Genomic DNA, 16,653 nt, shown 5'->3' on the forward strand with positions numbered 1-16,653 from the left:
GTACTTACATAGGTAAATCCCAAATATTCCAAGCACATGTACACTATGATTTATAAATGCTTGTCAGTGAGAGCTGAGAACATCAGTACTGGTCAGAAGGGGCTCAGTACCATGCAGTGCCAGGATATTATTGATATGATCTATTATTTTATGCTGGTCTTGGAATTTTATTTGGAAAAAATATATATTAATTAAGGAAGGATGGCTACTAGCAAATAAAAACACACTATTGTTGGCAGGATTAGTCTCTATTTGTACAACTTTTCAAGATACAAAGCACTATAGAAAGTACGAAGATGTTAAAACAGATCTAATTTAACATGCACTTTTAAGAAAAAAAATCTAGATAATTGATCAAAATACCTCATTTGTTGGTGAATTTTATATTAGAAATGCATACAATTATAAAACTGTAACTACCTGGGCATTCACACACAAAACTGACTTCCTCCTTTTCTTAACCCATCTCTTTGATTTGTGCATGTTGTTCAGTACAGCCTAACAATACCAGGACACAAGTTTTTTATCAACTGGTTCTGGTCAAAATTAGGTGTTCACGTTAAGATTCTCCATTCTGATCTGTGACAATGTAATGCAATTTATTTAATAAGTGTGCAAAATACACTGTCCTGCAGACAGTCACTGGTCACCACTGCTTTAAAAAATGTTAGGAGTATCTAATTTATTTAGAGATATCCTGAATAACTGATAGGAACACAATCCTGCAACTCTTACTTGTTTGAGTAATCACAAGCAGCCCCACTGAAGTCAGTGGTCCAATTCCTTAGTATTTTATTAGGTCAAACTCCCACTGGCTTCAAAACAATAATACGGCAGAATAAGAACTGGTAAAAAAATAAAATTATGGACCAATCCTGTTCCCACTGACTTTCATGGAAAGAAAAATTGGACCTTTACAAAAGGGGATCATAATTTCAATCAAAATAGTCTGGTGAATAAAGCTGCCCTCCATAAATATAGGCTTCAGAATTTGTACCCAGATTCTTAGAGGATTTTTAATAGCTTTTATAGCTTATAGATTCATAGATTCTAGGGTCAGAAGGGACCAATGTGATCATCTAGTCCGACCCCCTGCACAAAGCAGGCCACAGAACCCTACCCATCCAGTTCTATAACAAACCCCTAACCTATGCCTGAGTTATTGAAGTCTTCAAATTGTGGTTTGAAGACCTCAAGCTGCAGAGAATCCACCAGCAAGTGACTCATGCCCCACGCTGCAGGGGAAGGCGAAAAACCTCCAGGGCCTCTGCCAATCTGCCCCGGAGGAAAATTCCTTCCCGACCCCAAATATGGTGATCAGCTAAACCCTGAGCATGTGGGCAAGACTCACCAGCCAGCACTCAGAAAAGAATTCTCTGCAGTAACTCAGATCCCATCCCATCCAACATCCCATCACCAACCACTGGGCATACTTATCTGGCAATAATCAAAGATCAATTGCCAAAATTAGGCTCTCCCATCATACCATCCCTTCCATAAACTTATCAAGCTTAATCTTAAAGCCAGATATGTCTTTTGCCCCCACTACTCCCCTTGGAAAGCTGTTCCAGAACTTCACTCCTCTAATGGTTAGAAAAGTTTGTCTAATTTCAAGTCTAAACTTCTTAGTGTCCAGTTTATACCCATTCGTTCTTGTATCTACATTGGTACTAAGCTTAAATAATTCCTCTCCCTCCCTAATATTAATTCCTCTGATATATTTATAAAGCTTAAATAATTCTGACCCAAACCTGTTGCAGTCTCCTTCCAACACTACTTTGGTGTAGCTATATCAAGAAGTGCACTTGTACAGTGTAGCTCAAATCACAGTCTTATTGTCTTCTCCATAAAGCATCACAGAATTTACTTCAGCAGATTTCACAAATTCAGAACTAGACAGTAAGAGATCACTAATTCCAGGAGGAAGTGAACAGTCTGACAAATGGTTAGCGTAATGAAGTCTTAGGCAGCTCAACCAGGACTAGATATAATTACAGGCCCAGCCTGAAGAAAGTCACAGGAAATCAAAAATTATATAGCCACACTTTTATAGGACTTTACAGAGAACCACAAAGAGCTTTGTAAAGGTGGGTACGCAACATTATCTCCATTGTGCAAATGGGGAAACCCAGGCACTGCAGAAACCAGGACATGGGCGGTCCGGCCTAGTGGTCAGGAGGAAGAGCGTGGAGCAGAGAAACAAAGGTGAGGGTGTGACACCCTGTACCCCATATTCACTACTTTCATATGGTTATACATTTTGTACAAAGTCTGCCTTGTGAGGTATCATTTGAAAACTCAATCTTCTGGATATTATTACCCTGTTAAAATGTGTGTGACAACACTACATACAAAATTATGAGCTTTTGCTTTACATTACTAAAATACCTTCTGGTTCTGGAGAATGCCCCCAGACTAGCTCTTCAGAAACAATGAAGAACTGACCACAGGTGTTAGGAAACTATTAACTGCTTAGGCGGCAGAGATGATGTAAACAAGAAATTTATATTTCATCCGAGAGAATGTTCAAGTCTCACGTACACAGGAGACTATTCTAAGCCCCAGCAGGTAGTAATCCTGAAAGAGGAGGAGGAGGAGGATATAAAAATAAGCCCGTAACCTCCACATCACCCCTCTCTTCCTCCCATCTTGCTGTTCATGCCATCAGTGAACACCTGAAGGACTCTGAACTGAGGGAGGGGGTACATGGCTGAAAGGAAAACCAGTCTGAACTGTTGCAGCTTATGAGGAGAAAGTCATTTTGCTTTTAAGTTCATTTAGGTATTAGCTTGTGTTTTTATTTCTTCTGTAACCAGTTCTGACTTTTATGCCTTATCACTTAGAATCTATCTGTAGTTAATAAAATAATGAAACAAAACAAGTTTATCTAAACTAGTGTGTTTGAATTGAAGTGTTTGGGAAGCTCTACATAAGATGACAAGACTGATGCATAATCATTACCTAGTGTTGGAATGACAGACTTACTATGAGCTTATACTGTCCAGGAGGATACTGAGCAGTGCAAGTTGCACATTTCTGGGGAACAAGGCTAAGACTGAAGAATATGCGTATGTAATTCATGAATGGCTGGAAAAGCATTAATGTAACATAGCTGGGAGTGACTTTTCATGCTAGTGGCTGTATATGAACAGGACCGGGAGCGGTGTCTGTTCACAGCAAAAGCAGTGTAAAAGACACCTCAGGCTAGAGAATTAAGGGGACTCACCTATTCAACAATTCAGATTGTACCCTGGGGAAATGTCACAGAGGGTCAGAATCAGAGGCTCTAAAATCACCAAGCCACGCGTCAAGCTAGAGTCAGAGCCAGGAATCCAAGCCGAGGGTCAGAACCGGATTACCTGGAGTCAAGGAAGGCAGGAGTAGGGCTGGGTCTGAGGCAGGAATGAGGCTGGGACAGGGCTGAAAAAAAGGCAGACTTGAGCATGGTAGAAATCATGGCAGAAAAGAGGGACTGGAACATGGCAGGAGCAGAAGTTAATGCAGCCCACAGCGGAATGCTTTGAGCAGCTAGATATGCTAATCCCTTCAGCCAACTGGGGGAAAGAGGCTGTGACACCAAACAGGCAACTCAGTTGGGACCCAGCTGTGCTCGTTAGACTGTCTGGGGGTTAAGCTGGCAGGCCCTTACATGTGACAGGCAGAGAGATGTCAAGCACTTGCCTAAGGTCTTTCAATTAATCAGTGGCGGAGCCAGTCTCAGATTAGACCATGCTTCCTCTGTACCTCTTCTGAAACCACTTGTCCCTGATCACAGTATGTTGTCTTTTGGAGAAAGAAAAAAAATACTGTGATCAGGGACCACTGAAAGTATTTTAGTCAGTGACCCAATTAACAAATTAGTCTGTTTTATATTAGGTAATAGTGCTTATTAAATTCACTCTGCCATGTTTTTTCAGCTTAGTAACTCCTTTAGGTTTTGTGAGGGGAGCCGAATTGTAATGCAGTAATTTGAGAGATTGTATGGAGCTTTGAAGCTACAATTCTACAGAGGAATGCCAGCTTCTTATTACATTTTCCTCCGACTTCAATCAAGCTCTTCTGACAAGATAATTTTAGCACTTGGAATTTGTGATCTCAGCTGAGCTCACCAGAAAGCTGTTGACTCCTTATTAATTATTTTTCTACTTTGTACAGACCTATGAATTTGAAAGGTGAGTTGGAGAAGGCCAAAAAAGACAAGCCTGCTCTGCTTGGAGCATTCTTAAACCCAAGTACCAGGAAGATGGTGCTGTGTAGATTCATACATCTTTAGGGATGGTTTATAAAGAGAACAAAAAAGGTCAGTGGTCATTTGAGTATGATTCTCCCTCCTGGGAGGAACATGCCAGATCAGTTACACATTATGCCATGATTCCTACTGGAATCAGGGCATCTGACTGTGGGGGAAGGATCTACAAATGATAAACATTGTAGTCTTCAGATAATACTGCAGAACAATTGTTTAAGTCCAGTGCTGAAAGCAGTGTGTACTCAATGTCACTTCTGGCTGTCTTTGTTCTTTGGCAGAAGTTTGTCAAGGAAATTTTCCAATTCAGTTGAGGATGTCTATCACCACTCTTCTCACTTTTGCTCCCTTTAAGTCATTAAAATAAGATATGAACACACAACATGGGCTTAAATCTTCACAAGGCCACACAACAGATGTCGTACATGAGGCTTGCAAGGCTGGCAAGCTGAAAGCAAACAGTCAAGTGCCAAAGTTGATGTCATTTGCCAGCATCTGCAAAGCCAATTTCTGCTACAGAGCCTCCCTGGCAATTAAACACGAAGCTCAAAAAGATATGACACATTACTGCCTTGACAACATGTATTAAAACCAAAGTGCAAGTTCAACTGATTCATGGCACTTTGTTTTTAAATCAATGACATCTAAGCAAAACCCAAAACAAAAAACTCTTAACCAAATGATAAGGGAACAGGACCAAAGGAGGAAAACAAGGAATATGAGAGACTGGTAATGAAACTGATTCTTACTATTGTACTACAGAATTAGATAAGATGCTAGAGCAATCTCCTCTGAAGAGAGAGAGCCTCTCAAAAATCATCATCCTTACTTGATCAAGCATCAAAGGTCAGACTCACTGGCAAAGTAAAGGAGGAATTGGCAGTTCATCTATGGATAAAGTACTGCAAAGAAAATCAGACTATATACTGTGCGAGTTCCGTTCAGAGCTATTATTATGAAAAGTTAGTGAATGCAGCAACGCTCTCAAATATGCAACTCAGAGCTGAAAGCATTATGTTGATCCTTTTGTATTTGCCTCACTACAGTACAAAGACCAGATGACTATTCTTCATGGTAGAAAGGTAGAGATTAAACTTTGCCAGTGTCTAATTGTGAAATGTCCTTGCAGTGATTAAAATAAATGAAGGTCAAGCTCTCTTTGAAGCATGCAATCCAAAAAACATTTTGGAAGCAACAAAGAAACAACTGCTTATAAAAGAGTACTCAGCAGCAAAAAAGGATTGAAGTAACATTTCAATGTTCTTTTGTTGTAACTGACAGTAAATTTAGGCATTATTTACACTAAATTACTGCATTTTACCATTGCAAATAAGAGTAGATGAGCTATGTTTAAAGTCAGTGGCTCCTTACTCCTATTGTCTCATATCAAGGAGCATAAATGAGACAATCCAGTTTCTCCACTCTAGTAGTAAGTAATTAGTTCCCAAGGAATTAAGAGGTTAGAATATTTAGTAAAAAGCTACAATTGTTATGATCTTGAAGACACACTTCACTGGGATACAAATGTCTCTTCAATAAGACGACACACCAGGGGTGGCTCTAGACCTTTCACTGTCCCAAGCGCGGCGGCATGCCGCAGGGGGCGCTCTGCCGGTCGCCGATCCTGCTGCTTCGGTGGACCTCCAGCAGGCGTGCCTGCGGAGGGTTCGCTGGTCCCACGGCTCCACCAAAGCCGTGGGACCAGCAGACCTTCCGCAGGCACACCTGCAGGAGATCCACCGGAGCCCTGCCTGCCGCCCTCCCGGCGACCAGCAGAGTGCCCCTAGCGGCATGCCACCCCAAGCACGCGCTTGGCGTGCTGGGGCCTGGAGCCACCCCTGCGTCACACAAATGTACCACTGTGAAACAAATACATATTTCAAAAGCACTTTTTTTTTTGGTTGGAACTTACCTGAGCCTTTACCCCACAAAATAGCCAAATATTAGCTCTGCTTGCCAGCTCTTCTTGATCAATCTTCATTACCACTGTAGAGACTCCTAGGCTCCATTCTGCATTCCTACTGACTTCACCTGAAGGCAGAACGGGTAGGTCCTATTCTCAGCTCCTTCCTGAATCACTTCTCTCTGTCACTCTGCTTCCTCATCTGCAAACATAATGTTATACTACTACTTATAGCCACCCAGGAGTTGGGGAAGGCTTAATTCTACTGGCCAATTTTTTTACCAAAATCATATTTTGACAAAATAATTGTGTGACCAAACTGAAAGTTAGAACAGAAAATTTTCACTTTGGTTGAATTTTTCTGGTTCTAAAACAAATTTTTTCCAGTAAAAATGTTTGGTTTTCAAACATTCATCTGAAAAGGTAAAAATACTTTTCCAGGTGTGTGGGGTTTTTTTTTTAAATGAGTGTTTCTGAAGTTTCCCAGAAATTGAGCTTTTTAAAAAAATCGCATTTGCTATTTTAAGTGTAATATTGAAGGTAATTACAAAATGAAGTTTATTTCAACCCAAACAGATTGAACATTTCAAAAGTACTGAATCAAAACATTTAAACTTTTTCTGAATGGGGAGGGGAAAGGAGGATTGAGATGAATGATTTGGTGAAACAGACATGAATCATGAAACATTTTGCATTGGTGAATCTGCACCTTTCACTGAAAAAAAAATTGACCAAAATATTTTGCCCAGCTCTACTCCAGAGTTCTCATCACAGCTGTCATTGACCTGCAGTGTGCCCTCTCTGCCTCACTTTCTCCATCTGTAAAATTCAGGTGCTGACTTCAGATCCACATGAAAGAGACAAAAGTCATGTTAAGCCACACAGTAAACTCATGCAAGGCCTGCTTCTGATCAGACTCAAATGTTAAACAAGTTTCAGTTTATAGGATGTTCAGTTTCTTATCTTGAACTTTTTATTAGATAAGGAAGGTAAGAGGAGAAATGTTGAAAGAAAAAAAAAAAGTTGAAAGCATTCCAGCCCCTTATAGTGTAAAAGTAGAAATGGATTTTATTAAAAAGTTCTAAAATAGAGAACAAAACACAGAAAGCATAGAAAGAGATTAGAATCCAGATTGCAAGGAACATCCTAGTCAAGAGTGTGTGTTGGGAGTGGGAGATCGGGGTTGGAAGGAGTTGTTTGTGAGGTTCTTTTAATACACAAGAAGGGGGCACAAAAATAAGTAAACGATTGTTGTTTTTCCAAATCAGTCGTGAGCTGAAAACATGTCATAAACTGGAACATAACAGATGGATGAAATGCAGTTATTAGCAGGCTATAGTTTTGGTGTGAGTGGGACATCTGCTCGTTTCGCTTTTTGCGAGTACTCATTTTGAGCCTGTTTTTATCAAAGTGGTATTTAAGCTAGTAAAGACTAAAAATAGCAAGCCCCCATGTTCTTGAAAGAAGCTTTAAAAAAAAAAAACCACCTTCATCTGAGGCCTCTGCTTTCAGTATGAGAAGAGTTCGAAATCCACTATTTTTTAAAATAGATCGGTGATCCTTATCTGCATGGCAAAAAGGGGTGATGAGTCAGTGCATTTTTAATCTCAAAGAGAGATTGCAGTTTACAGGAAACTGTGGTAGTAATGAAAAAAAGAATAAGTAACTGTACCACAGTTTCCTTAGAAAGAAGAATTTTAATATACTGTATAATACTGTGAAAAACTATAATGCAGTTTCTAGTTGTCTGGATATTTTTCTCTGGGTTTAAGCTTAACAGTCACATAGAATCATAGAACTGGAAGGGACCTTGTAAGGTCATCTAGTGCAGTCCCCTGCACTGGTGGCAGGATTAAGTATTATCTAGACCATTCCTGACAGGTGTTTGTCTCACCTGCTCTTAAAAATCTTCAGTGATGAAGACTCCACAACCTCCCTAGGCAATTTATTCCAGTGCTTAACCACTCTGACAATTAGGAAGTTTTTCCTGATGCCCAACCTAAACCTCCCTTGCTGCAATTTAAGCCCATTGCTTCTTGTCCTATCCCCAGAGGTTAAAAAAACAACAATTTTTCTTACTCCTCCTTGCAACAATCTTTTACATACTTGACAACGGTTATCATGTCCCCTTTCAGTCTTCTCTTTTCCAGATTAAACAAACCAAAGTTTTTCAGTCTTCCCTCATAAGTTATGTTTTCTAGACCTTTAATCATTTTTGTGGCTCTTCTCTGGACTCTCTCCAATTTCTCCCCATTCTTCCTGAAATGTGGCATCTAGAACTAGACACAATAATCCAGTTAAGGCCTAATCAGTGCAGAGTAGAGCAGAAGAATTACTTTGTTTGTCTTGCTTACAACATTCCTGCTAATACATTCCAGAATGATGATGGCTTTTTTTGCGACAGCATTACACTGTTGACTCATTTATCTTGTGGTTCACGAGGACCTCCAGATCTCTTTCCAAAGTACTCCCTTCCTAGGCAGTCATTTCCCATTTTGCATGTGTGCAACTGATTGTTCCTTCCTAAATGGAGTACTTTGCATTTGTCCTTATTGAATGTCATCCTATTTACTTCAGACCATTTCTCCAGTTTGTCTAGATCATTTTGAATTTAATCTTATCCTCCAAAGCACTTGCCACCCTGCCCAGCTTGGTATCATCCACAACCTTTATAAGTGTACTCTGTATGCCATTATCTAAATCACTGAGGAAGATATTAAACTGAACTGGACCCAGAACTGATTCCTGTGGGGCCTCACTCATTATGTCCTTCCAACATGACTGTGAACCACTGATAACTATGCACTGGGAATGGTTTTCCAACCAGTTTTGCACCCACCTTATAGTAGCTCCATCTAGGCTGCATTTCCCTAGTTTGTTTATGAGATGGTCATGCGAGACAGTATCAAAAGCTTTACTCAAGTCAAGATATACCACGTCTACCGCTTCTCCCCCTCTCCCATCCACAAGGCTTGATAACTCTCTTTGACAGGGTAACAAGTTGGTTTGACATGATTTGTTCTTGACAAATCAATGCTGATTGTTACGTATCACCTTATTATCTTCCAGATGTTTGTAAACTGATTACTTAATTATTTGCTCCATTATCTTTCCGGGTACAGAAGTTAATCTGACTGGTCTGTAATTCTGAGTTGTCCTTATTTCCCTTTTTATAGATGAGCACTATATTCACCCTTTTCCAGTCTTCTGGAATCCCTCCCGTCTTCCATGACTTTTCAAAAATAATCACTAATGGCTCAAATATTTCCTCAGTCAGCTCCTTGAGTATTCAAGGATGCATTTCATCAGGCCCTGGTGACTTGAAGACATCTAATTTGTCCAAGTCATTTTTAACTTGCTCTTTCCCAGTCCTACCTCATTTTCACTGGCATTCACTACACTAAGATGTCCAATCACCGCCAACCTTCTTGGTGAAAACCGAAACAAAGAAGACATTAAGCACCTCTGCCATTTCCACATTTTCTGTCATTGTTTCCCCCCTCCCCTATTGAGTAACGGGCCTACCTTATCCTTGGGGTATGTCTACACTACAGGATTATTCTGACTTTACATAAACCGGTTTTGTAAAACAGATTGTATGAAGTCGAATGCATGCGGCCACACAAAGCACAATAATTCGGTGGTGTGCGTCCATGTTCCGAGGCTATCATCAATATCTGGAGCGTTGCACTGTGAGTAGCTATCCCGTAGTTCCCACAGTCGTCCCCACCCATTGGAATTCTGGGTTGAGATCCCAATGCACGATGATGCAAAAACAGTGTCGCAGATGATTCTGGGTAAAAAAATGTCATCACTCATTCCTTCCTCCGGGAAAGCAACGGCAGACAATCATTTCGCGCCTTTTCCCTGGATTGCCCTGGCAAACGCCATAGCATGGCAACCATGGAGCCCGTTTTGCGTTTTGTCACTGTCACCGTATGTGTACTGGATGCCGCTGACAGAGGCGGTACTGCAGCGCTACACAGCAGCATTCATTTGCCTTTGCAAGGTAGCAGAGATGGTTACCAGTCGTTCTGTACCGTCTGCTGTGCCATTATAAATTGGCGATGAGATGACGGTTATCAGTCGTTCTGTACCGTCTGCTGCTGTCATGGGTGCTCCTAGCTGACCTTTGCTGAGGTTGGCCGGGGGTGCAAAGACAAAAATGGGAATGACCCCCCGGGTCATTCCCTCCTTTATGTTGTATCTAAAAATAGAGCGAGTCCTGCCTAGAATATGGGGCAAGTGTACTAGAGAACCAGTGTATCAGAGAACCAGAGAGCACAGCCGCTCCGTGTCAGATCCCACAGAAATGATGAGCTGCATGCCATTCTAGGGGGTTTCCGTGCAACAACAACACCCGTTGCTTCCCTCCTCCCCCAACCCTTCTGGGCTACCCCATTGCAGGGTCCCCCCATTTGTGTGATGAAGTAATAAAGAACGCAGGAATAAGCACCACTGACTTTTTAGTGAGATAAAATGAGGGGGAGGCAGCCTCCAGCTGCTATGATAGTCCAGGCAGTACAGAATCTTTTCTTTAGACATGAAAGGGGGGGGCTGATGGAGTTCAGCCCCCAGTTGCTATGATGAGGACTGTTACCAGCCGTTCTGTACCATCTGCCAAGAATAACCAGGAGTCATTCCTATCTTTACCCAGGCGCTCCCGGCCAACCTCACCTGAGGCCAGCCAGGAGCACTCACGGGCTGATGACGAGGACGGTTACCAGTCCTACTGCACTGTACCATCTGCCACCGGGGAAGGGAGGGGAGAGGATGCTGCTTTTCATTACCACAGCACCGTGTCTACCAGCAGCATGCAGTAGACATATGGTGACACTGAAAAAAGTCAAACAATTTTTTTCCCTTTTCTTTCTCCGGGGGAGGGAGAGGGAATAAATTAACGAGATATACCCTGAACCACCCCAGACAACGTGTTTGACCCTACAGGCATTGGGAGCTCAGCCAAGAATGCAAATGCTTTTCGGAGACTGCGGGAACTGTGGGACATCTGGAGTCCTCAGTCCCCCCTCCCTTCCTCCATGAACGTCCATTTGAGTCTTTGGCTTTCCGTTACGCTTGTCACACAGCACTGTGCTGTGGACTCTGCATCATAGCCTGGAGATTTTTTTCAAATGCTTTGGCATTTCATCTTCTGGAACGGAGCTCTGATAGAACAGATTTGTCTCCCCATACAGCAATCAGATCCAGTATCTCCCGTACGATCCATGCTGGAGCTCTTTTTGGATTTGGGACTGCATCGCCACCCGTGCTGATCAGAGCTCTACACTGGGCAAACAGGAAATGCAATTCAAAAGTTCGCAGGGCTTTTCTTGTCTACCTGGCCAGTGCATCCGAGTTCAGATTGCTTTCCAGAGCGGTCACAGTGGTGCACTGTGGGATACCGCCTGGAGGCCAATACCGTCTATTTGCGGCCACACTAACCCTAATCTGATATGGTAATACCGATTTCAGCGCTACTCCTCTCATCGGGGAGGAGTACAGAAACCGATTTAAAGAGCCCTTTATATCAATATAAAGGGCCTCGTTGTGTGGATGGGTGCAGCGTTAAATCGGTTTAATGCTGCTATAATCGGTATAAACGCGTAGTGTCAGGCCTTGGTCTTCCTTTTACTTCTAACGTATTTGTAGATTGTTTTCTTGTTACCCTTTGTTTCTAGCTAGTTTGATCTCATTTTGTGCCGTGGCCTTTCTAATTCTGTCCCAACATACTTGTGTTATTTGTTTATATTCATCCTTCTAATTTGACCTAGTTTCCGCCTTTTGTAGGACTCATTTTTTATTTTTGGATCATTGAAGATCTACTGGTTAATCCAGGGTGGTCTCTTCCCATATTTCCTATCTTTCCTATGCATTTGGATAGTTTGCTCTTGTGCCCTTAATGTCTCTTTGAAAAACTGCCAACTGTCTTCTACTGTTTTTCCCTTTAGACTTACTTTCCATGTAGGGTGACAGACAGCAAGTGTGAAAACATGGGACAGGATTTGGGTGTCTTATATAGGCACCTATTACAAAGCCCCAAATATCGGGACTGTCCCTATCAAATCGGGCAGCCCAGAGCTCTTTAAATCCCGGCCACGGATGAGACTGAAAGGGCTCAGAGCTCCCCGCCACTGCAGGCAGCCCAGAACGCTTTAAATCCCGGCTGCGGCTCCGGTGGCAGGGCTGGGGCTAGGATTTAAAGCGCTCAGAGCTCCCCGTGGTTGTGGACAGCCCAGAGCCCTTTGAATTCCGGCCACGGCTCTGCCAGCCGGGCTGGGGCCAGGATTTAAAGAGCTCGGGGCTCCCCTCAGCAGCAGGAGCTCTGGGCCCTTTAAATCCCTGCCCCAGCCCTGCAAGGCTCGGGGTTCCACCAGCAGCCAGAGCCCCGGGCCCTTTAATTTGCCCCTGAGCCCCGGGGGCTCCCAGCCACCTCTTCAGCCAGGAGCCTATGGTTGATTTAAAGGCCCTGGGTCTCCCAGCCACAGCTGTTGCCCCAGGGCCTTTAAATCGTGAGAGGCCACGCCTCTTCCGGATGTGGCCACGCCCCCCTCAGGACTCCGGCAGTACCGCTAAGTCCTGTAAGTTACTTTCACCCCTGTCTCCAATACATTCCAAGAACTTATTGGATAATCTGTGCCTTGCTGTGTTATTTTCCTAAGAGCTGCCCAGCCATCTGATGTTCCCCATCACAACCAAGTCCTGTGCTTTGGATAATTTTGTTAGCTGTTTAACAAGGAACATATTTGTTCCTTGCTCTGGCTGATCTGGTCTAGCACAGTAAAAGAACAGAAACTTTGCCTTTTAAAACTGGATCTTTAAGACTGGGAACTTTTGGGGGGGGCAGGGAGACGGAAGGTCTTTCAATACACAGGGCACTCTTCCTAATGCACAGCTTCTTTACAGCTACCCAATAGGATAGAGTTTTCTCTCTCTCTCTCTCTCTCTCTCCCCCTCTCCCTCTCCATAAAAAGCTGTAAATATTTTTCCTCACTATGGCTTTGTCTTGAATAGAAGGGCCTTAGGCCTTGTCTACTCTATCAATGCTTTGCAGAGCCTTTAGTGTAAATGCAGGTTATGCAACAGGAGGAATTTTTCTGTTGGTATAGTTGTATCACCTTCCCAAACAACTTTACATTTGGGGTTTTGCTGCCCTAGCAACGTCTGCTAAGAGAGAGGTTTTTTCCCCCCACACTGCTGACCAACATAGCTATGCCAACAAAACTTTGTAGGGTAGACTTCCTACTATAGCCGCAGAGTAACACAATTAGCTTGGTTTTAGCTCATGTTCTAGCCCAGAGAGAAGCTTAAGCTACAGTTTGACCAAGTAACTGGTGCAAAATTTTCAAAAACCATCTAAGTTACAGGCTCCTAAATACCATTTTCAAGAGACTAATGAGTTTAACTAGCACGTTAGCTAAACTCAACCACTTTTCCTGTCAAGACAATGCTTATGTGGACATAGTTAGCCAGGAAGCATTTGTTATTTAGCACTCTCTTGACCAGCAGACAGAAACAAACATAAAATTGCCCAGTCTCACATCTCAGATTAGACTTTATATCTAATACAAACTGAAGGAACATGCCTTTTCTTGGGTGACAGCCACACATTACTTTTGTCCCACTACTGCTTAGCCTTTCTTGTAGTGATGTTAATGAAAGTTGATCTCTTGTAATTCCCATGTATTTTTTTAAACCATCACCACATTCGGTACTGTCAACAACTGCATTTACCCTCTCATTCAATTTCTCCCTCAATTAAGCATGTCCTACCAGGCTGCCAGAGTTCTTCCTTCATTTCTCTCTACATCATCTCACAAAAATTAAGATGCTTTTTAAGTTACAGATGTTTCTGAAATAGGTGATTAAAAGGAGTTCTCCAAGTACATAGGTCTCCTTCAATTTATGACCCTTCCCACCCACCAAGAAAAGAGTTGCTGCCTCTAATTCTAAAGGTTTTGTGAAAAAGTCATGGCTGCAAGGCACTGAACACTTCCTGAGTCATTGGAGGTTGAATGTGTTCAGCACCCTGTGCAATCAGGCTTCTAACCTTCTATGCAAAATGTCCGAGTTGAAAAACCACAATGTACTTTAAGAACTAACTGCAATTAGTTTTCTGTTGTTATGGTAGGTCAAATTAACTTCACATTTGCAGATCCAAATAAGAAGAAGTTTTAACAGCATAAGCATAGGTTAAATCCCTCTGTAATACGAGGGAACAATGCCTCATTTAATCTGTTTAAGACAAGATTCCATTCTAGCAGCTTGCTCCAAGCAGCCTCTCAATAACTCTTCCAAAGGATTCTCTTGAGTGTCTTTCTGAAACCAAGACTTCTACTTCCTGCTGCACAAACACAGCAAAAGAAACCTACTCTATGTCTCTGGCATTGGAGCACCATATCGGAAATTCACAGTTTAACAAACAAGCAAACACCAATCAGGCTTTATAGCCAAAGAACCTTTCAAAAGCTTGAGGCTAGTTCCTGCTCCCATGGAAGTTTGGTTATCAACTTCAACAGGAGCAGAATCAAGCTCTTACCATGTTATATTCAAATGAGGACAAATAATGACACATTCTCCCCTTGTGTCCCCCTTCTTTTCCATTCCAGCACCAATGCAAGTTCAAGTATGGTATAAACAAATATAGCCCCACAATTCAAGACCCAGCATTAGCAGACCACCAAATTTGAGCATTGCTACAGGAACATGTCAGTAAGGATGGGTAAGCCCCATCATTTTCAGTTTAAACACATTTTTCCCAAAAAAAACCTTCTAGGTTTTTACAAGTATTATTAGTTTTTAGCCCCCACAATTTTCACCCTACCTTTTTATCATTCATTCAATTATATTAAAAATAACTTGTTTTATTAGGAAAATATAATACATTGTATGAGATACAGGTTTTACGATAATACATTAGTCTAAGTGTATATGCAAAGTTGTGTGTTGAAGTAAGGCTATATATTAGTCTAGAAGATACACACAAACAAACAGGCATGCACACAAGCTCTGAAGTGCATGCACATCTGAACTTACTGATGAATCTAATGCCCACATACACATTTCAAGCTGTTAGCAAATAACGGTTTAAAGATTTGACACTAAAATGGGGGAAAAAATGAAAATCTGTATCAGAATAAGTTTTAGAACATAAGGAAGTATTTGAAAGTTTAAAATAAAAAAAACAGGAGAAAAGGATGAAGTTGCAGTGTATGTGCTGCAAACAGTTTGGCATCTAAGTTGACATTCAGGCCAACCAGATTAAAGAACATTTGCAGAGCAAATGACACTTAAAACTAAAACAAGAAATCAAAAACAAAGCAAGCAAACATTGGAATCAGCATTCATGAGGGCACAGCAGAAAGAGCAAGATCAACATGTAGTAAGTGAATTTGTACATGCCCTCTGTTTTTCATGGAAGCTGCTAGGCCTTGGTGATGGTCCTTTGGGGAACTTTGTACAAAATTTCTGTCCAACTGCAAAATCCTTGCCAAATTCAATCTGACCAAGAGAATGATATTGCTCGGACCAACAAAATTAAAGAGATTGGCCAGAAATATAGTCAGTTCTTTGATTTTTGACAAATCACCAGATGTTTTCGACCAACCTGGCCTGGTGATTTTGTTTTCATTTTTGATTTTGTTGTAGGGAACCCTGCACTCATTTTGGCAGATTTGGAGTTTGTAAAGGCAGCTTGTGTCAGTAAAAGTTTAAATGAACATGCACTTACTTGGAAGTATGTGGCAACAGTGAATTCCAACTCTGTTTCTTACTGCATGAAGTTCACACAAAATGTAAAGCGGAACAAAAAGTCTGAATTGCTTTGTTTTGTCTTGCCTAGCTCACCTGCTGCAGGTTTCTGTCTCTCATACAACAGGTGTTCCCAAAATGGATGATTTGAAAAACTTTGTAATAGATGCTAGATGTTTTCAAGCATTCAAGTGGGAAAACAACCCCTCCCCCTCCCCACTTCTATGATGTTTGCAAAGAGATCGCGTTTGAAGGCAGCATTCCAGTTGCAGTTGTACCGACAGGATAGTTTAGTATGTATTTGGCTATACAGTGTGTTCAGAAGGCATTGGGAGTCTTAACGTGACCTTTAGACCACAAAGAGTTCAACAATGCAAAAGCCAAAAAGCTGAAATCTCAAGCAGCTATTCAAGAAATTAGGCAGAGCCTCTGCACAAAACTCAAATTCCTGATTGAAACATTTCAACCACTACATGAAGCACTGAAGGAATTGGATTCCAATTCTTTAACAGATGGCACATTTTCTAATACAGAGGTGTTTGGCATTCTGGTTAACAATATCTCTGCAGAACTTTCTCACAAAAGCACATCTGGGGAGATTCCAGAAAAAACAAATCTTTTCATGTCTATGTTGCCAGTCACTGAGTAGGACAACCTCGCAAAAGTTTTTACGAAGAGCCATCAAAGAAGTGGAAAGCTACTGTCATTCACACTATATCCCCTGAAGCTTTACATAGTGGCGAATCATTCTGGAAAG

The 16,653-nt window shown here is 41.8% G+C and overlaps 1 protein-coding gene across 5 annotated transcripts in view; it reads right to left on the reverse strand.

Annotated features, from left to right (window-relative positions):
- Positions 1-16,653, reverse strand: part of RAB27A (RAB27A, member RAS oncogene family) — a 95,615-nt gene that overhangs the window by 58,025 nt on the left and 20,937 nt on the right. The window contains exon 2 of one of the 5 annotated variants that reach the window (XM_030576740.1): positions 6,159-6,351. The exons of the other annotated variants lie outside the window; for them this stretch is intronic. The gene's annotated coding sequence lies outside the window, so the exon portion shown is untranslated. The remainder of the gene's footprint in view (positions 1-6,158; positions 6,352-16,653) is intronic. 5 annotated transcript variants of the gene reach the window in all.

Source organism: Gopherus evgoodei, chromosome 10 (assembly GCF_007399415.2).
Source record: "Gopherus evgoodei ecotype Sinaloan lineage chromosome 10, rGopEvg1_v1.p, whole genome shotgun sequence".
Taxonomy (NCBI): domain Eukaryota; kingdom Metazoa; phylum Chordata; order Testudines; family Testudinidae; genus Gopherus; species Gopherus evgoodei.